The sequence below is a fragment of the Ochlerotatus camptorhynchus genome, unplaced genomic scaffold (genome assembly GCF_037179485.1).
Source record: "Ochlerotatus camptorhynchus isolate MF236.1 unplaced genomic scaffold, CSIRO-AGI_Acam_v1.1 ptg000402l, whole genome shotgun sequence".
NCBI lineage: Eukaryota > Metazoa > Arthropoda > Insecta > Diptera > Culicidae > Ochlerotatus > Ochlerotatus camptorhynchus.
In genome coordinates this window covers 1490180-1512389 of record NW_027040888.1, presented here as the reverse complement: position 1 = coordinate 1512389, position 22210 = coordinate 1490180, and the positions used below count along the sequence as shown (strand labels likewise).

At 38.5% G+C, this 22210-nt stretch overlaps 1 protein-coding gene across 2 annotated transcripts in view; it reads left to right on the top strand.

The window, feature by feature from the left end:
- Positions 1–22210, top strand: part of LOC135710797 (sodium-coupled monocarboxylate transporter 1) — a 104355-nt gene that overhangs the window by 56671 nt on the left and 25474 nt on the right. Inside the window, exon 1 of one of the 2 annotated variants that reach the window (XM_065233481.1) lies at positions 2575–2649. The exons of the other annotated variant lie outside the window; for it this stretch is intronic. The gene's annotated coding sequence lies outside the window, so the exon portion shown is untranslated. Of the gene's footprint in view, positions 1–2574; positions 2650–22210 lie in introns of those variants that run through there. 2 annotated transcript variants of the gene reach the window in all.

Sequence of the window (22210 nt, the reverse complement as noted above, 5' to 3'; positions counted from 1 at the left end):
AGTTGCTTCACTGTTTTTGCCATCAGGGTTAGAGTTTGACTGATAGAGCTGTCAAATTTTGTCTGCTGACTCATGTGTTACTATGATTGATGCTGCATGGGTAGTTTCGTCAGTGCGGGTGAAGGTAAACCCATGAAAAATCGACAATTTTTGTCCTTTTTTTTTTAAAATTCAAACGTTATTTGCGTCTGAAACCTCGAACAATAACATCGGACGTTAATTCCTTAAAGAAGAGATAGAAATTTTCTTCTGTAAAAATATGCACTTTTGAAGCACTTACAACTTTGTACAACAATGATATAATTATAAAATTCAAACAAAAAAGGTAAAAAAGCTTTTCAATGGAGTACTACCGTTTATACCGAGGGGGACGACTCTATCTACGATGCAGAAAAGATTGTGTTTTGCTGTGGCTAGCTGCACGCAGGCTGAGTAGATAGATGGAAGATTTATGTCGATTTTGAAGATTTCCTGCAAAAAGATGAAGCACGATGCAAGTAGATGCGGGAAATGAAAGATGATTTTTCGAAGATTGATTCGCTAGTGTGAGATTTTTTGAGCATCTAGAATTGAGATTTAGATGTGTCGCCCCCCTCGGTTTATACTCCAGTTATACCCTATAACTTTGTTCACTTGAGAGATAGAATTGATGTGTCTTGGAAAAAGTTTCTTATAATGACTTTATCTACAATGTTTCCATAGATATTCATCAATTTTAAAAAGACATAACAAAGTTATTATTTTTATCAGAGTGTATACCTCCCTTAAGTAAAAATTTTCACTTCTCAAATAAAGTTCTCAAAAAATTAAAACAACATCCTAAAAGACCTGAAAATGCTCAACTCAATAGTTTCGTTACAATGGCCATCTTGTCCTACTATTTTTGATTTCATCCCACTGTGTGACGTGACGGCTGAGGTGGGTTTGTCTTCATATACGATTTGGAAAAAGTTAGGAAATAGATTAGCAGATGAAAGCGGCGACTGATAAGTAAAGTTTTCAGGGATCCTAGCAGAGATCTTCCGGCTCTTTATAAAACCCCAGCGTGATGACGGGACGTGCTAGAAGGTGTTTTGGAGTCTTTCAATATTTTCACGGAAGCGGACGAGCTACTTGTTTTTGTAGTCCTCTTCAGCCTGTTCAAGTTCTCTTCTGTGCGTGATTTTGTTGTTGCGAAAATTGCGTTTTCTGGAGACTTTGAAAAGCATTCGAGATCTAAGAAAAAAAAAATGCTGCGAGCTTAAGGGCTGTCCGTAAACTACGTAGATTCACCAAGTTAAAAAGTGGCGGTGAAGACATTTGAAGATCTTTTTTCAATCTTGATGAAGATTTTTTCTTAAACCTTCTGTCACTCTTGGTATGAATAAAGTGATTTTCGTTCACTCAAATTCACAAAAACGTTGATTACGCATATAAACTGAATAAAAGTTTCCTCGATTTTCCAGGAAAATCTTTTCCAATATGAGGAAAATCGAAAAAGATTTCACTCAGTCTATTAGAATAGATTTATAGACTAAGTTAAATTTTCGACGATGTTCCTCATATTCGACCTGATTTTTGAAGAAAATCAAGGAAAATTCTGCTCAGTCTAGAAATATACTAAACTAGTAAGTAGACTTAGTGAAACTTCTCTCGATTTTTCTCATATTCGAAAAGTTTTTTTTCTAGAAAATCGAGGAAAATTTTACTCAGTTTATATGAGTAACCTGCGTTTTTTCGATTTTGTGTCGATCTCATCTGCCGTGTACGGCCCAATATCTGCATTGGCTTCACAACGATACAACATTGTACGGCTTCGAATAATAACGATATTTCAATGTATCGGAACGTAATATTCGTTAGAATCCCGATTTAGCCATTGAATTGATGACTACATTTATGATGTTGATCATTTTTCAGAAAAACAATGGATGAATAATTTCATGCAAGTATGCGAGCCAAACGGGCCCTCTTCCCGTCGGTATCGTTGAATCTAGTGTGCCAATGCAAATCCCACCGATTACAGCCTGATTGACAGAGATATGTTCGGTAGATATTTCCCGAACGGATCTTCTCGCCCATATCGCTCCCGATGACGAATTCCTTTTCAGTCACTTGATTAGAACGTGCCATCAGAGTGAACGCCGGCTTGGACTCGTGAGTGAACCCGTTTGTAGTCGTAAATGGGGGGCCAAGTGCTTTTGCTGCCCAATGTGCGGGCTGGTGGGCGTTGATAATTGACACCTATACCAACCGGGGGATGAGTTCTCCGCTCCGATCGCTCTCGCCCGAAGACTTGGGGGCGATTGCACGTCATCAGTTACGAAGTAGAGTATAGTGCGTCGCGAAGGTGTAGGTTTCTGGGCTACCGGATGATAAGGAAGTACTAGGGCTATATAAATGTTAAATGACATTGGTTGGTGGGTACAATTGGAAAACAAACCGGCACCGGGAGCATTTCGCGGCCGAATTTTCGTTTGCTCGAACGTGGATAGTGAAAATAGTTGCTTGTCGATAGAGTAAGAGGTGAAGACGCTGGAAAAGGTGTGTCCTCCAATGTGATAGTTTGTTCATAGCTTGGACTGTTCAATTGTGTCAATATTATTCAGAGTGATCAAGAAAAGTGAAAAAGTGCTTCGTAGCAGAATCGTTGAAATCCAATTAACCAAGGTGAGTGATAGGAAAATTGAACTATGTGAATTTCTTTGTTCGTGATAGTTAAATGAGTTAGTCTAGTTATTGCGAAAAGGAGAGAAATCCTGTCCAGTTTAGAGTTGTTTTGAATTACTTTAATTATTTCTATGAAGAGGAATGTTTATTTGCTTTCCACCGCTAGTTTAATTTTGATTTTCATCACTTTCAAGTTTAAACCGAGTAGGGCACGGTTAGTAAGTGTGTCAGACTCACAATGACTTCACATGAGAGTGATAAATGAGCCTTCGTGTGAATTTGGCATATTGTTCCTTTGAATGCGAATTAGTTCAAATTTCTGCTTCTACTCGGATGACTTGATGACATTGGTAGCGTTCAATGTGGTTTCAAATTTATGGGTTATTTTTCGGAGCATCACTAAAAAATAACCGAACCTCGTCAAAACAACATGCCCAGATCATAGTTCTTGATTTCGTGGAAACTTCTAAACACGTTTAGTCAATCAATGCGCCAATGCACGCTAATGTTCGATCTTCACGTGCTCGTATTTTTCAAGTATCTACCCAGTAAGATTCCCAGAGGAAACCGCCGCACGAGTCTTATCATTTCGGGTGCGACGGCTGAGAGTGGAAACATTTTATAGCACTCTAGTAAAAGCACTTAATTGTTTAGGGATAACCACTCATCGGGGGGGTGTTCGCCTATTAGTTAATATTTAACGGTTGCTTTTTAGTTATCACCGTGTGGAACAGGTAGATGATTGGATCTATTTTTACTATCGTAGCATTCGCTGCTTACAGCAATGCAGTAACAGTGATATGGTGACTGACTCTTGTCTATTTGCCTTGGATTTGTTAGTTTACAAATCCAGCTGCAGTTGGTTTCCCGACTAGCTCGTTCCGGACACAGACACAGGTGATAACGATGAGGTGGTTTTATGGTGCAATGCTAATCCTGTGGATTACCTAATTAAGATAACACGTAGGGCAAATTTCCATTGCTTTGTGGAATAACACAGCTTAAAGTTGAGTGTGACTCAGGCTGAAATGTAAAGTTTGATTAAATGAATACTTTAGATCATCCATTTTCCGGCAGTTTCCGCCATACTGGGATTCCGGAAATATTTATTTGATATCTCGAGAAATCCCGGGATCCCAGATAGTGATTTTTTTAAATAGTCATATGTTTCTAATTATTTCGCTTTTTTCACTGTTCATGTCCTTCAAGGAATGAGGGAAAAGAGCATCCTTCAATACAAGCGATACCAGATTTGACGGCATTTAAAGTATGTGAATGCCATTTCATACTCTGTGAAGTTATTTGAAGACATGCTGAAGCTGAAAAGACTTCCGAAGGCATATGAACATGAACAAATCATGTTTTAATTACTTCATGCGTGAAGTTGACGATTTACATAGTTGAAGATGCTTAACGTCACATATCAGACTTAAAGTGGACATTTTATACGATATAGCAAGTAGAAAGCGATAAAAGGAAATTTTTGAGGAAGGCACGAATCGGGTCGAGCAACCTCTTTACCAAACTCATCCGTTGATGAGGGATGGTGAGGGGTGTCCCCCAAGGCACCACTGGCAAAAGGGATGATCGGAACTATCAACTCTACACTTTCATATCCTCATCTATCGTATGAAATGTCCACTTTTAGTCTGATGTTTGACGTTAAGCATCTCCAACGTAAGGCATGTGAAGATTTTTGAAGGTTTCGACTTCATATTTTAAGCTCTTTCTGTCGAATAATGAGCCAAAATTGGATATATTTAAGAATACTATACTTGATCAACCTGAAAATCCACAGGACTTCACTGAAATCTTCGATCATCTGGAGATCTTTTAAATAGTTCCTGACCGACCTGCCATCTTGAGAGAGCCAATTGAAGTTTAAATTCAAAACAAATGAACCAGAAACTTGTATGTATGATTAGGAGATCTTTCAAATAATTCACTGATATCTTACCAAGCAGCAATCTTTGGAGACCATCTGGAGACGTCATTTAAATTCCTTGAACAATATCAAGAGGGCTTTATTTAAATCTCTGATCAGCTGTATTTTTTTTAATACTCTTTAAACAAACTTCCATCTTGGAAGGATATCTGATAGACGTCCAGATTCCAGATAAATTTATCGATACGTAAATATCAACAAAGTTCTCTAAAGTTCTACGACGCTTCCTGAACTTCCACGAAGATTTCTGTACTTTCAATATGTTTCTTGAACATAAACTCAGTTCTATAAGCTCTCTAAACGTACTTCCGTGGAATTTTCAACGAACTCCTGAGAAGTTCCGTCAACTTCTACGAAGTTCCCAGTATTTCAAAGGTTTTCCATAGCTTACCACCTTCAATTTTTCGATAATTACAACTTAATTTCTGCCAAGTTTGCAGAACTTGTACGAATTTCCTATAACACTAGTCGGCAGTGTTTCACACACTTTGACCATTTGCAGTGAATTTAGCATAAGCATGAGCATGATTGACCGCCCGCGGATGCTACTCTGCTATTGCCAAATCAGCTGTAGTTACATAGAGAACCAATAGACGATCCTCAATGTGTACAAACTGGTGATCTCAAACTAGGCAATCCCAGCGCCGGCCGCGCCCGAACGCTGGTCAAGAAAGGAAAGGGTAGGAATGTTTTGGCGTGATACTTCCTTTAATGAAAGCAGAGAAATCCTCTGCACTTCCACGAGAAATTAATGGGATGTCGGATAAAATTGTTGGGTTTGCAGCAGGGTTCGTTTTGGTAAACGATAAGCTGAATTGGTATCCTAACGATCCTATAACGCGAAGGAGCTTGGGATGAAACCCACGGTCTTCTGCTCAGTAAGCAAAAACGTTTGCCACTAGGCAAGCGAGTTTCTCTAATTACTTCACACCAATGATCGATTTGTTGTTATTCCAATGTATTCACATTAACAAATGAAGCGATTAACGAATCTTGAATGTGAAGGGGCTTGAGATTTAACTCATGATGTTCTACTCATTAAGCAAAAATGGTCGCACTAAGGCCACCAAGCCCCTCATATCACATCAAAAAGGAACGATCGCATTGTTATTCTAGATAAACATTTCAAAAGGTCCTATCTGCATTGAAGTTGCTCTTCATCAACATTCTCTTTCGTTAATAACTCAGTTGCAAAAACTTTCCCTGTTGTATTGAACGTTGAGGACGCTAGATGAGAACCTCTTTTATCAAAATATGTGGTAATAATAGCGCAAAATCTATTTGCATAGCAGTGGTTATCCAAAGAGAAAGTCGATGATCACAGTCGATCGATCAAAGCATATAGGACCTTTTGAAATGTTCATCGAGTATTGTAACCATTCAAAATCTGCCCCGACGGTGACGTTGTTGACGATGTTAAGTTTCACAAAACACACGGCAAGCGATGTTACTATAAATCTCCCTAATATGATAGGACCTGAGATTTATTCAAATTTAAACTCGACGGCGGTGCCCTTTACACAAGAACACAAGCCTCTACGACCGATGATCTTTTGCACCTGGAGACTACAAAGCTACGAAAAAGCGCATATGCCTTCATTAAATTCTACTTTTACGCGACGTTCGTTGGTTCGATTGGGTACTTGCGTAAGACGGGAACAGATTCCACAAAACTTTCACATTTTTGGGCTACCATGTCCCTTACTTCACAAAGCCATTGGACCATTTGCAGTGAATTTAGTAGATTTTTTCTTGTTGAATTCAAATATGAACTCAGATTTCCATAACATGTACAATTGTTAAGAAAACGGGTTTAAATTCACGAAAACACGTATTATTGAATTATTGATATTTTTCAAAATTCAATCATTTTTTTCAAAGATCAAGGTAGAAAACCAACTTAGTAGAGCAGCCGAATAAAAAGATCCATGAAAATACGTTTTTTTGTGTGAATTTAAACTCGTTTTTGACGTAGTACACTACGTCTGTGATTACTATATGGGGGCACTCTTTGTAAATACCGAAAATGGTACATGTAACAAAATTATGGAAGATTTTTTACGTTAATAACTCACCTGCCCCTGGACCAGTTTCAATAATTTTATCACCAATGGATCAGAAATATGTCTACGCAAACTAACGACTTTATCATTTTTCAAAATGTCACTATTGAAAATTACACGAATGTGCAATTGTTGCTAAAATCATAAAATTATCACCGATTGCCTGCGAAAAGCGATTTCCCTAACACAGATTTCAAAGTTGAATTCCATCCGGTCTCACCAAACGGTGTTTATTCAATCACCGCTTGGTGAGTGGTGGCGTTCTCCAGTACAAAACGAAAAGCTCCCCGCAAGCAGCTAGCTATCAAGGCTGCCCTCAACCGCTGATCGGATTCAGTCCAATCACCGTGTGTGGTGGTGTCCGGTCGTCGGCATCAGCAGCAGCAGTGCTTTCGGCGCGTGGCGTTGAACAGTGTTCTCCAGTACACAACGAAAGGCTGCCTGCAAGATGTGAGCAGCAGCCCACATCTATGCCAAGCACGTCATCCTCATTCCAAACAACATACAGCTCACCAGCCTCATATTTGTTTAACACCCTAATAGCTCAGCATTACTCAATCATCACGACAAAACGGTCCTTTTCAGGACCACCACACATTTGTAAAAGAGTATTTTTTGGACATTTGTCAAGATCATCAATCGGATACCAGTTCCCACTAGTGTCATTCATAAAATGTTTCCTTAACTTCTAAAATTGTGATCTTCTTCAAAGTTCTCTGAACTTCTTAAGATCCATAATATTTTTTCCAGTTTCACATTCGGATAGAACCTATTCTAAAAACATATTGGCGGAACGATGATCCCAATGCTACAAAGTTCCCTTGAATATTTCCTGAGCTTCTACGAAACGTCCTGAACTTCTACAAAATTTACGAAGCTACCTGAACTTTTATAAAATTCTCTGCACTTATATTAAGTTTAACGAAGTTCCCCAAATTGCTAGACTTCTTCAAAGTTCACAGCACTTTTATAAAATTTCTTAAACTTTTAGGAATTTCGATGATTTTTTTGCGCAGTTTCCTGAAGTTCAACAAAGTTTCCTTATCTTAGAAGTGTGCCCCCTGTAATCGAAAGAAGGTCTTTGAAGTTTTATGAAGCTTCCTGATATCAACCAAGGTTCCGTAAACTTCAAAAAAGGTACCCCAAACTTGTGTAAAGTGCCCACTTGTACGAAGTTTTCCCGAATTTAAAGACAAAAATCCCGGAATTTCTACGATGTCCACCTGAACAAAATAGGGTGGTGCTTATTTTTGAAAATCGTTTGGGGACATGTTTCCCTATGTGGAAAATGATTAATGGGACTTATTAAAGAACACATCGAAAATTGAGCTTTAAGTCCAAAATGTCGAATGATGAGCTTTTTCAAATAAAACATATATCACTCGTTCTTGAGATATATGGCATAGTCAGGGCTGTCATACGATCACTCAATGCGTGCAATGTACTGATTTTCTGAAATAAACAAAGTGAGAATCAATCAAACAAAAAGTTTTCTTGTCTTTCATCCTGCGCAAATGTAAAGCAGCGGAGAAGATAAAACAAACACACACCCAGAAATAACGAAAACTTAATGTGTAGCCATCGCTCCGACGGCTCCGACGCAAAGAGCACCACTAAGTGTAGGGTAGCAAATGGGAAACACAGCAAAAAGACAAAATTCTTCTTCGTTATGCCCTTCTTCATCTCCTATGCATCCAGTCGTGGTAAGCAAAGTCTGCAAAGAATTCAAAGAAGACATTAGCGCTTGTTGTATTATATTCGCTCCCTGCACCGCACGGAGTGTACCGCTCATTGTGTGGATCGCTTTCTCACAGATTAGTTGGAAAAGAGAGTGCGAAGTAAATGGGAGAACCACACACTCTTTGTCGAGTGTTGTGAAATCCATGCCCTAAGTTGCTTTGCTAACTTTCTGAGGTGCTTTCCAGCCCTGGGCATAGTGATGTTCCCGCATATGAACTTGCGCCACCTCTAAATGTCAACGAAGAAAGCTCATTTTTTATATGTAACACCCTAATTTTAAAATTGGTCAAATGAAGGTGCGTTTAAAGCTGAAAAAAGGTCACAGAAGACACTACACCTATTAACATTAAGACAAAAGCACCAGGATTTTTGTCTTGCTAAATTTCCATCTTTGAACAACTGTGGATTGGAGTCTCATGATGAAATGCTATCAAGATTTCCCCTCATACCAATCACCGAAAACGCTATAGTTGACAACATCGAAATGCAAGTTACTCATTATAAAAAAAATTGTTTCAATTGTATTTAGCGGATTTTTTGACGTAGGACTACGTCTGTGCTTTCTATATGGGGGACACTTTTGTGAAAACCAAAAATGGAACATGTAACGAAATTATGAAAGATTTTGAACGTTAATAACTCAGCTGCCACTGGACCAATTTCAATAATTTTATCACCAATCGATCAGAAATATTGCTACGCATCGATATTTGATTGTTGATTTTCAACAAAAAACTATTGAAAAAGTGGTAAATGTCAAGCATTGTTCAATAAACGTCGAAATAACTAACAAATTCACCATTTACGTATGCACTATGCTGCTTCCCCAACACAGCCATCAGCAGGGCTGGTAGCAGGTCACTTTTTAGTGACTTGGTCACTATTTTCAAGTCAGTCACTAAAAAGTCACTTTTTGCACCTAAAAGTCACTATAGTCACTATTTTTTTTTTAAATTTAGTCATTAAAGTCACTTTTTTACGACTAATAATGTCAAGAGTAAATAATTTTCCTTTAAAAAATCACATCTAGTAACAGCTTGATTTGGTAACAAGTTTTTGTTAAAAAAGTTTCATTGAAAATCAGCGTGTAAAGTCCGACAAAGAAGAGTTGAACATACCAGAACTGTCCAATTGGTGCTGATGGAATCACTAATATTTTTATTTTTTCATCTCCGTGATTTAGACATTCAGGTCCGTTATCTTCGATTTTTTTCCAGACCAATTTATAAAATTTCTAAGTTTTTCTTTTGCCTTGTTATCTCGAAATAGTAAAACAAAATTTAATCGCAAATTTTCTGAGGTTTCGATAAAAAAATCTGATTCCAACATCCTGGCTTCTATACTTCGTGATCTTGGAAGTTTTCCAAGTCTTAGATATTTCAAAAAAATGGTCTAGGAAAATTTACTAATATAAATTTTTCAAGGACTGTGAACTTACATTCCCTATATTCAAAATATGAAAATTATTCCGGGCCGCACAAGTTTCTGAACTTGTTTGTCTTAGAGATTTCGATATCCCGAAATCTTTCATTTTTTTTAGATTTCAAGATGTTAATTCCGAGACGCATGCAAAATATTAAATATATAAATAATTCTGACTCATATGTGAGTCCCGTTCACTAAAATTCGCATTTGAGTAATTTTTTGTTCAAATATGAGCAAATATCACTGATATTTGAATGCCATTTATTCATATATGAGTGACAATTACGCATCTTTGAGTAAAAATTTACTCATTTCTTTGACCTACGTTTTTTCGAATTTAAGTGAACTTGACTCAAATATTAGTCAGATTAATTTGCCGTGTGTATTCACGATCTTTCATCTTGGAAAATTTTCTTCGTTCCAGAATAATGAGTTTTTTTCTTGGACCGCTATCTAGAAAAGTTGTGTAGCTCTTAGAGCTATACAAATCTGAGGTGTTTCAAAAGTTTCTATATCCGAGGTCTTTAAAATTTATTGTCTAAAAATTGTCAACATTTGCCTTGTTATTATTATTTTATTACCTAATAAGGCATAAGGATGATGCAAATAATATTTTCATTTTATGTCCGACATCACTGAGGACGAGGAGGGGCAAATATTAAATAACAAGCAAGAAATAAATTTTAGAATAAAAAAAAATGTGTATTTTAAGGATAAAGCGTAGTGGAAAATAATTTAAAAAAAAAGCTAAATTTTAAAATTTTGGGTGACATAAAACAAAAATCAAATAAGCATTAGTAATAATCATGGTGACTAGCAAATCCTAATTTGTAATTTCCCGGGGTTTTTCCTGAAATTTTGGTGATTTTACCGGTTGATTTGAGCCAGGGGAATTTCTGATTACTCAATTATAACCCATTTAGCTTAGTGATCTTTTCGGCTCAATCGCACTTATGCTTAATTTAAATGTATATTTCACAACAGGGAAATACCAAACTTTTTTGAAAAAATCGTTAGCTTCTTATCAAGAAGTCATTAAGATGTTTCGATGTTTTAACTATATTGAAAAAAAAAATCGCTAAAAACTCTTTACAGGATTTTTATAAAATGTTCTCAAATTTCATTTAGAATCATTTCCTATCACATAGTTATTTTCAGAGTTTCTCTAAAATTAATTTGAGATTCTCTCCGAATGACCTTTGAAAATGTCTATACAAAATTTCAGAAAAAAATCGAAGAATTCATATTCATATATTCCTTATAAGTTACATGCAATTATCCTCAGAATTGTCACACAATTTTGCTCATAACTAAAATCTTGGAGCTCTCCACTAAATTCTTCTGAAAATTCGCTTGGCATTCTCTTCAGAATACCCTTGGAATTCTGCTCGAGATGCTCTTGGAATTAAACTCGGAATTCTCATAAAACTCATATCAGAATTCCTTTGGAATTGTTCCCTCAAAAATCGACTCCCTTGGTTTTTATTGTGAGATCCATGAAACTCTCTTCAGAATTTGCTTGATATTATCTTTAAATTTTCTGAGAATTTCCTTTGAATTGCGATCAAAAATCTTCTAAGAACTTTTTTTGAATATTCATTTGAAATGGACCTGGAATCCGCTTCACAATCGTCATGAATTTTTCAAAAGAACTACCTAAAGATTCTACTCTGAACGTCTGAAGTCCCAAGACAAATGACTTGGAATTCTAGTGAAATCTCTCTTAGAGTTCTTAAAAAAGATCTATTGGTATTTTTCTCTGAAAAACATCGTTGTTATCTGCAAAATTCATCCTAAAATCTTTTCAAAATTTCAAAATATTTAGTTCATTAAAGTGACTGTATCCTGAAAATATTTTCCAGTCCAGGGGCCTTGCAATTGTTTAAAGGTCCAGAATCTTATTTTTCCCGATTTGTCTTCGAAATTCACGGACTTTTCCCGGTGATTTCGAATTCGCGCTTTTTCCCGGTTTTCCTGGTTCACTGTTTAATAAATAAATAATAATTTTTCGAGGCAAATTTATGGGATCGGTAAACCATTATTTGTTTTATTTTAAAGGAGCATGAAAAATGTTCAGGATGGGTTGTGATTGTAAGTTTATAAAATTTCTCGAAGTGGGTCGCAGTCAACGAAATATTGTAACCATTTTTTTTTCCGATCAATAAATGTCACTATTAGTCACCTTTTTATAGCTTTAAAGTCACCATTTGGTCACTATTTTAATTATTTTAGTCACTAAAGGCACTACTATTATATTACATATCCACTACCAGCCCTGCATCAGAGAATCGTTTCTAGACGAAACATGTCGATTGCTGCTTCCCCAACACTGCCATCAGAGAGTCGTTAGTAGACGAAACAAGTTGAAGTGGCATTCGTGTTTTTTTTTAACTTCTGCTTAAAACACACTTCGTACTAATATGTTTTCATCGGATTTAAATTCAGAAAACCCTAATTTCATCAGAAATATTCTCAAGTAACAATCTTCGATTCATGAGAGGGTTCTGTAGACCATGTTTTAGACTGGTAGAATGCTTTAAAACCTCGATAAAACTTGCGATGTTACTTGGGTTCCTAGAAATGCACCCGAAAGCCATTTGAAGGGTTTTTGATCAATTCCCCCTCGTACCGATAGTTTCAATTTCCGCCCGAATTACAGTACGTTCCCAGTATCTTTTCCCGAGATCACCCATTCTGGGTGGTCGTCTTTCTCAGAACGTCTCTTCATTATTCAACAGTTGTTCACGATCAATCACTATGAGTAGCGCACTTAGTCATGCAGCGCTGGAATTAGCAGAAATTGTCATCTACTCATCCGGTCGGGATTTATCCTCCCGTGCCAGCCTCGTGTTATCATCAAAGTACATACAGCACCACCGACGACCGTCAGGATGCGATTAGAATCGCAAGCAATTAGTGCGGGGTGTCAACAATCACGCCCCGTCGTTATCGACGACGGCGCAGCCGTTCTCAAATTATTGACCATTATTTGCCCCGAACGCGGTAATTATGGAACAGCAGGACGGTTGAGTCACCGCCCATCAGCTGCCACAAACCGGTAACGGTAATGGGTAGTAATATTTAAGATTCGAATCTGTGAATGAGTTCTCGTAAAAAGTGATGGGATTGATGATGATTGGTCGTTTGGTGGGGAGTAGCAACGATTGGAAAATCAGGTAATTTGTTGACAGCGGTTCCATTTCCAGGTGACAATGTTGACAATGGTAAATGGTTGGTCAAAGAGGATTGTGAACTATCACCATCCAGGTAGAATATAGGTCAGTGCCGATGTTTTTTAGACTGACTTGTTGATCATGGTGGTCAAATTTATTGTTGTTGATTAGAAATCGTTGATCATGGAAATTTTTTAAGTCAATCACTGATCAAAGTTGCTAACCAAGACGGAAAATTTTGGATCGGGAAAATATGATGATCAAGCGCTGACTGTTGATGTTGCGGCACTTTGATGATCGCGGCACACTATTGATCAAATTAGATAGTTGATCATGGGAAATGGTGTACCTAAGCAAGTTGTTGATCACGGTAGAGCGATGATCATCAGTTTGTCTATGAAAATTTTGTTGGTAAAGACAAATTACCGATCAAGCCAGATAGTTGATCTCAGCTGATAATTGATCAAGGCAGATCGTTAGTTAAAATAATCGGCTGATCATGGAATTGTATCTTGTAATTGTAATTGTTGATCAAAGAAGATTGCTGTCGATCAAAGTAATTTGGCGATCAACGCAAACTAACTGGGTGGAAGCCGCTTCTTCTGGCAGTCACATCATATGTTAAGGTATGGGCTTTATAGTTTTAAACCTGAGAATGTATGCAGTTTTTGTCTACTATTAAAAAAACTACGACACTTATCCATATCATTTATGCACTGGCCAAAGCATATGTGTTTTGTGGTAGTAACCGTTTTGCCGATAACTGCAAATCTCAAGTAAAATTTTTGGTTTCATGAGGGTTCTGTAGACCATGATTTGATTTATAGAATGCTATAAAACCTCTATAAAGCTTGCAATGTTACATGGGTGGTGTTTGAGATTTTCATGTATTTATGATTTTTCTATACAGGAAAAACGCTTGAGGGGGTTAGGAGGGGGTTGTATTCGAAGAAATAATAGCCAAAACATCGATTAATTGTGTAGTTACGATGTTGATATTCGTTGGGTCAGTAGAGGTTCCTTGAGGGCGTATTTATAATCATCTAAGAAAACTGGCGCTTATGGTTTATTGAAGAGGTAGATTATTGTAGTTTATCTGGAAACGTGTGTCCATTTGATCGTGTTGCCTCTGTAAACAATTTTAACTTAGTGGTTGCTTTAATTGAAATATTCTGATTATCTGATCGAGGATACCAGCTGGATTAAATTGCACGGTTGTTAAATCTTGATTTAGAAGCGGATTATGACAAGCTATTTTCTTTGTATGGTTTATGTGCCTGTTACAAACCACTCCAGTTTCTAGATTGAATCTCTTTGAATAACCGTATATTCTTGTGGATTGAATGTAGGTGTAAGCTTGTTCTTTTTAATTGTATTTTTAATAACAACGATATCCCCAACATCAATGTTGCAAGGCTTGGCTCGACGCTTCTTATTCGTATATTCCTTCCCTTTTTCCTTGGCTTGCTGGTCGTTTTCAATGGCTTTGTCAATATTGACTTCTCTTCCATCTGCGATAACGAATGTTTCATCCTTTGGGTCATAATATCCCAGTATCTCATCTTTGAGTAGAATAATCTTAATTTGTTCAAATTTATCTTAATGTTTTGATTTCCAAATAAATAGGGTTCCTTTTCGTGTCAAAAGGTTTAGGGAATAAGTTAAAGTTACCAAATATGGTATATATTGATGAACAAAATTGATAAGATCCAAGAAATTTCGTAACTCTTTAGCTGATTTTGGACTGTGCATTTTCTCGATCGCTTCTAACTTTCCACGGGAAACGGAAGTACCGTTTCCGGAAATGTGAAATCCCAAGAAAATCGCTCATCAGTCCCACTGGAGAAATGAAATTGGTGATATGTCGACATTCTTTTTTCAAGACAGTTTGATGGAAAGCTTGCTTGATATCTAGTTTTGTGAATAGATTGTTCCCACCTAACTTTTTCGTCATCTGCTCAAGCGTTGGTAGAGGATGAATTTCACGAATTACAGCTTTGTCCGCCTCACGTAAATCAACAATAATGCGAACTTCATCAGAGCTTTTCCGTTTCACAAGCATTGGTGAAACCCACTCTGAGGCTTCGTTAACCCGTTCAATGCTATCTTGATTTTCAAGCTCCTTTAATTTTTTTAAAAGTGCGTTCTTCATGCGGAAATGGAATTCTACGTAAACTTTGACGAACTGGTGGAACAGTTTTATCAATTTTGATGCATACTTCAATCCCTAATGAATTCAAACGTTTTTTTTTTTATTTTACACATATGTTTTGAATGTTCCATTATTAGGGATAAAAGTTATTGCTTACCGATTATGCACGGAAATGCTTCGTTCCCAACTTTGTAAAGGAATTTCACCAATCCGAGCTTAATTGCCGTATTTCCCGAGAGGAGTGAACATTTACCTCCAAGAATCACGTAGAACTTCGTATTAAAGGACTTGTTGCAGAACTTCGTATTAAAGGACTTGTTGCAGAACTTCACTTCGGTCTCGACTTCTGCCAAAACTGTCAGTGGTTTGTTTGATCCGCAGCTGTTGGAAATTTTCGAGCTTCCATTCTTGACAGTATAGGCCTCGAATCCAACCTGTTTAAGGATGCGCCAGTCATCTTCGCTTAAGGTATCTTCGTCTGCGCCGGTGTCGATTATGAACATCAAAGGCACACCTCCGACTTCGATTCTGATGGTACGTTATCCACCAAGATGAAATAAGTTGAAAACTGCATCATCCTTGTTGTTTCCGTTTTCAGCAGTAGCTTCGTGAACTTCTCGAACGAATCGTTTCTTCGCCTTTTGTTGATATACTACCGGCTTTGATTGCTTCCTCTTCAGCAACGTGCAAAATGTCCAATTTGTCCACAGCTTCGACATTTTTCGGATTTTGCTGGACATGGAGGATCGCTTGATTCGTGACGACTGTCGCACCGGACACAGCGTGGTCGGTTTCGAAACTTCCTCTCGGCGTTGATTTTATAGATGGATTCTTCACCTAGTTCGGGTTTAGTTTTATCCGTGTCTGGATTGGGTTTTCCGACAGTTTCCCATACAGCAAGTTGAAGGTCAACTGACTCGTGGCTGCGGCTTATTGCTTAAACCTGGTTTAGAGTGTAATCCTTTGTAGCAATTATTTGGTGTACAACCATGTTGTCTGCTTGATCATCGTAATCGCAGTAGGTCGCCTGCTTTTTTAAACGAACAACAAATGTTCCAAGTTTCTCATTCGGACCCAACGGAGCGCCGTGGAACCCTCGGCCTCTACAACGAACGGAGGAACGAGGTTGGTAACCTATACAATGAAATTTATAATGGATGATTATATATATTTCCTCGCAAAGAATCATTCCTGGCCTAGACTTCGCTATATAAACAAACAACACTCTAATATAATGGGGTCATCCACACAGGTTTTTCACTGGCTAGGCTTTAGCCTTGTTCCGTTTAACCTTCCGTTATAGAAATCATCCTATAGGCAGGTTCTATAACTCAGGTTTCTTACGGGTTCAGATTTAACAATCTTCCGCTCAACCTTCCATTACAGAATCCATCCTGCATTTCTGCTAGGTTCTATAACTTTTGGTATACTACCATCGATCAATGAGGGCTTTACTAAAATAAGAGTATCGGGGTCTAGACCTCTTCAACTTCAGTAAACACAACCCTAATCATTCGACCATGGTGGGATTCATCTTGACTCCTGCAGGTCCCATAATCTCCTCCGAGACATTTGATGAATTGGTCTCGTCACCTGCACTCCGGGTTCTAGTATTTCAGTATATCAAACGACATGACTTATCAGAGCCAAACGGCGACTCCGGGTTTCACAATAAAAAAAAAAAAACAAATTACGTACTTCATCCCTAAGAGTGGGTCACTGTATCAGAGTTTGTTTAAATATTTCCGAATCTTACCATTGGTCAGGCCATTGTATTCGAATTTCCTTCTTCCGATTTTCCTATCTTCCGAGTCTTCCAATTTTGCAATCGTCGCCAAATGTAGAGTTGTAAAACAGGTCTTCACTCTTCGGTGTTCCAAACGATAATACTTTATTTGATACACGTTATTTATTACTACAGTTAATCAAGGCTTCTTTGATTTGTCCAGATTCCTAAGATCCTACACTTAGCACTATCAATTTCCAATAATATGTCTAAAGTAAGATTTAAAACTATGTCGATAAATAGTGACATTTAATAATTTACCGGGAATTCAAGTTGATCCCGGCCCTCTATCTCGGCAGGAAAAAGTGTCCGGCCAATAAGACTACCTCCAATCGATTCAGCAGATTTTGACGTCTTAGATATAGTTTGTAGGAGGCTGGTTCTGATTCCTTAACAAGAAAAAAAAAAATGAAATTTAAAGCTTATCAAAAATGCTAACTTTTCTGAAATGAACACAATGGACACAGTGTACTCGTGGAAAATCGATTTGTATTTCTATTTTCAACCATCGAATCAGCTGTCAAAGTGTTCGACTTGACAGCGGGTTGTTTTTTTTTTTATTTTCAACCAGTAAAACGCATGTATTAGTGAAATCACTCACCAATGCTAGCAGTGGCAGAGAAGCCTATTGTTTTCAAAAAATCGAAGACGCCATTTCCAAAAATTAGATCTAAAATGACCGAATTACGGCACAAACATGGTTCATTGATCTTAGCGAAGTTTCATGGAATTCGGAGAGAGAAAAAATGAAATCTTTTCCATTCAATCAAAGTCTGCTGTTACCAAGGGGTAAGTCACTCAGCACAGTGTGCTGAAAGTAGATTCGGCACAGCTTGGGCACATCCATCGGTACACCTTCGGCACAATCTCCTAGGCATTGGATTGTTCACTAAATAAAATGGGAGCACTACTGGACAGCTGTCCTTGAAGTTGATCACAACATTACGTGCTGTTTGACTGTGTATTTCAGAAAAATACTCTTATTGAGTATACTAGAGGAACTCAGATCAGCTATCATAAATCTTTGGTTTTTATTAGTTAGGTAGGTTCCGATTCAACACATTGTAGTTTCATTTTTAAACCTGTGATCTTGGCTTTTTTACCTAGGCCACAATTTTTATTGCTTCCACTCAACCTAACTAACTTATAAATTTTAAACCGAATTTTTGAGGTACTACGATCGAATTCTCCCAACCCGATGGCAAAACCGAACGTCTTAGCTCGGGATCCTCCATCTTGGCATTATCCATTCCGACTTCGAAAACCTCCGAAAGCTTCTTGCCCGGAATCATCACCTTCAGCAGTTCTTCTTGCAGATTGAGCAGAAAGGTGTAGTGCTTGCTACTGAATCGTTTCCGTCGGATTGACTAGCAACGTTCGGACGACATTGGAGCAGTAGGACTTGTAACGCGCACCTAGAACACAGATGATCAATCCAAAGTGCAGATAGTTCTTGCCGCAGAACTTCAAGCTGTAATTGCCACCTGACTGGATAATCGAAGGCTCTTCACGGTTTACAGAATTCACCCGGGAAGTTGTCTTTGGAGAAGACGCCATCCTTGGATCCCTTGATCGCCTTCAGCAGCTTTTCAAAATTGTTCTGAATGCCCTCCTCACCGTCCTTCTCGATCTAGTTCAAGAAGTCGATCTTCTTCTTGCTGGTCAGGAAAAAGATGGATTTTTCGCACAGCACCGTAATCGTATCGGTCAGCTCGTATCCCAGCAGCCAGGTCTGCAGCGAGATGGATTTGCTGTAGATGGTTTCCTCGTTTACGCCGACCGCCGTCAGAATGCAATCCCCCTTTTGCAGCGAATCATCATGAGAAAATTCTTGTTCCTTCCACTTGGCGTAGAGGCGTTTTATTTTTCAGTAGAAGGAATCCTTATCGAGCACGATACTCTGCATTTTTGATGCGGGGACACTTCCGGTTGCTTCCCGAATATTTTTTTTATTTGTTGTGTTCTGTTGGACGGCTGAGATCGCTCACGGCCCTTCTCGCCAGCATTCCTCCGTAGTTGTCGCTAGATCGCTGTCATGCTGTCAGAAATACCGGGTTGCCAAATATACCATAATATTCGTATTTTACAAAAAATCACAGCTTGCTCTATGACCGGCACAATCGGCACACTGAGAAAAACGTTGACGCAAGATTGGTGTGCGGAGTGACCTACCCCTTGGTTGTTACTTCGTACGTGAAGTTTACGATTTTCAGAGTTGGGAGGAAATGCTATACTTATATCAACATGAAGCTTTAGTGCGATAATGTATTAGCTAGAGAATGTTCTGAAGAGGATAGATTGATATTTCTGCTAGAGTATGGCAGTGTGATAATTGTACAGAAGTTGAAATTGAGCGAAGAGCTATTAATGCGACAATATTAATGAAGTCAAGCGCGCACTCTGACGGTTAATTGCTGCAAGAAAAGTTGTAGTTGTCTCCATACAAAAACCTAACATATCTCAAACATATCTCATAACAATATTATTATCTAAAACTTTGCTATCTCGACTTAAAAAAAAATGATTTTTTAACTCCTTGTTAGGTGGATTAATCATGGAAAAGTTAGGTTCAAAAGCACGAGCTAATCATGAACACAAACCTCATAATTAATAAATTTTCGTGTGGTTAATAAAACGCATGTTTTAGCCCTTTTAAACGGGGCTGTGTCATTCCGCCGAAGGACGTTTCGCCGAAGAACATTTCGATTCAATGGGTCATTTCTCCGAATTTGAATCATGAATCAAACTGAAAGAACTCGTCAGTCAAAAGAAGGAATCATTCCAATAAATGAAAAAAAAAAAAAATATTTAGAAAATAACGAAATCAGTACAATTCGAAAGAACTGGTCATGTTCAAAAGAAGGAAGCATTACATTTGAATAGCTTGCCAGGTTGAAAAAATTGAATCTCTAAATATTTTTTCAAGAATGATTTCGAAATTCAGTGTTCACTCGGCTGTTGCCAGAAGCAGGCTACTCTCGTTGTGTGTCACGCGATCGTCTGTTTACTCGGCAGCAGCCATTGTGTGGTCCTCCTCATTGTTCTTCAGCAGCAGTTCTTTGGGTCGTCGCCTTTGGAAAGCAACCATTTAGTGATGAGTGTTTGAGTGCTGACCACGTTTTGCGTCCATTGCTGCAATGGAAGCACTCTGCCCCTCGTTGGCGATATGGCCATACATTGAAAGTACTGGAAACGGCTCCCGTTCTGATGGAGGAGGCTTATTGGACAGCGGTATCTTTTGACTATACAGTCAGGAATCCTTATTGCCGGGGTAACGGGGGCGTGAATAAGGAACCGCGAATAAGGATACCCACAGCTTATGGGATTTTCACTAATGGGGGCTGTAGTGGATTATCTCATTTGTTTCAATACATAAAGCTATACTGTCTTCGACAAAGTTGCTGTACTGGCTTAGACCAACAAGCCTGTGCCATTGGATTCAGGTTAAATTGGGAACTACACCGCTAGAGGCGCTTCACTTTTATGTTACTTATGACGGGTGCTTTAATATATGGATCATATTTCCAACATAGAATATTTCGTGATCCTGGCCATATAGAAAGTTACTGTCTTGAGCAAAGTTGTTCAGGTGACCAAGTCCTTTCGGATGATGGTCATATTAGTTCAGAACACGCTCACTACGCGGCGTTAGTGTACAAGTGAATTTCCTGTATAAGCTGTATCTCGAGAGCCTGGCCATATAGAAGGTTACTGTCTTCAGCAAAGTTGTTCAGGTGACTAAGTCCTTTCGGATGATGGTCATATTATTTCAGAACTCTCACACTACGCGGCGCTAGTGTGCACATGAACTTCCTTAATATGTTATGTCTCGAAAGCTTGTCCATATAAGATGTTCCTGTGCAATGTGAGAACAGGAACCGGAAAAGGGATGACGTATAGAGGCCGGAAATCGATGTCAGATGCCATTTTGGAATCCAAGATGGTGGCCATCGGGTCAAGAAAAACTGTCAAATACCCTATAATACGGGTATTTCCGGAAAGGGAACGACGTATAGAGGCCAGAAATCGATACTAGACGCCATTTTGGAATCCAAGATGGCGGCCATCGGGTCAAGAAAAACTGTCAAATACCCTATAATACGGGTATTTCCGGAAAGGGAACGACGTATAGAGGCCAGAAATCGATACTAGACGCCATTTTGGAATCCAAGATGGCGACCATAGGGTCAAGAAAAACTGTCAAATACCCTACAATATGGGTATTTCCGGATAGGGAACGACGTGTAGAGGCCGGAAATCGATGTCAGACGCCATTTTGGAATCCAAGATGGTTGCCATCGGTTCAAGAAAAACTGTCAAATACCCAACAACATGGGTATTTTCGGATAAGAGATGACATGTAGAGACCGGAAATCGATGTCAGATGCCATTTTGGAATCCAAGATGGCGGCCATCGGTTCAAGAAAAACTGTCAAATACCCTACAACGCGTGGTGTGAGAGTTCTGAAATAATATGACCATCATCCGAAAGGACTTAGTCACCTGAACAACTTTGCTGAAGACAGTAACCTTCTATATGGCCAGGCTCTCGAGATACAGCTTATACAGGAAATTCACTTGCACACTAACGCCGCGTAGTGAGCGTGTTCTGAACTAATATGACCATCATCCGAAAGGACTTGGTCACCTGAACAACTTTGCTCAAGACAGTAACTTTCTATATGGCCAGGATCACGAAATATTCTATGTTGGAAATATGATCCATATATTAAAGCACCCGTCATAAGTAACATAAAAGTGAAGCGCCTCTAGCGGTGTAGTTCCCAATTTAACCTGAATCCAATGGCACAGGCTTGTTGGTCTAAGCCAGTACAGCAACTTTGTCCAAGACAGTATAGCTTTATGTATTGAAACAAATGAGATAATCCACTACAGCCCCCATTAGTGAAAATCCCATAAGCTGTGGGTATCCTTATTCGCGGATAGCCCGGCAATAAGGATCCGGCAATAAGGGATACCGGCAATAAGGAATCCGGCAATAAGGATTCCTGACTGTAGTTTTAAGATGTTTTGTGTAGTGAACAAGAATCCTCGGCTCTTTTAAGTTTATTCGATTGAGCCTTATCAAATTAATTTACAAACGATTTCAAAATTTACTGAGCTTTGAGAAAAGTTCAAACCCGTAAAAAATGGCTTGCTCTTCGGCGAAATGACCTTCGGCGAAATCTCCCGCTCCCCCCTTTTAAACCACTGTGCAGTGTCCCTGGTTATTTTACTGGTACGACAGGATTTTAAAGTCATCAAGAAATGGCTAAT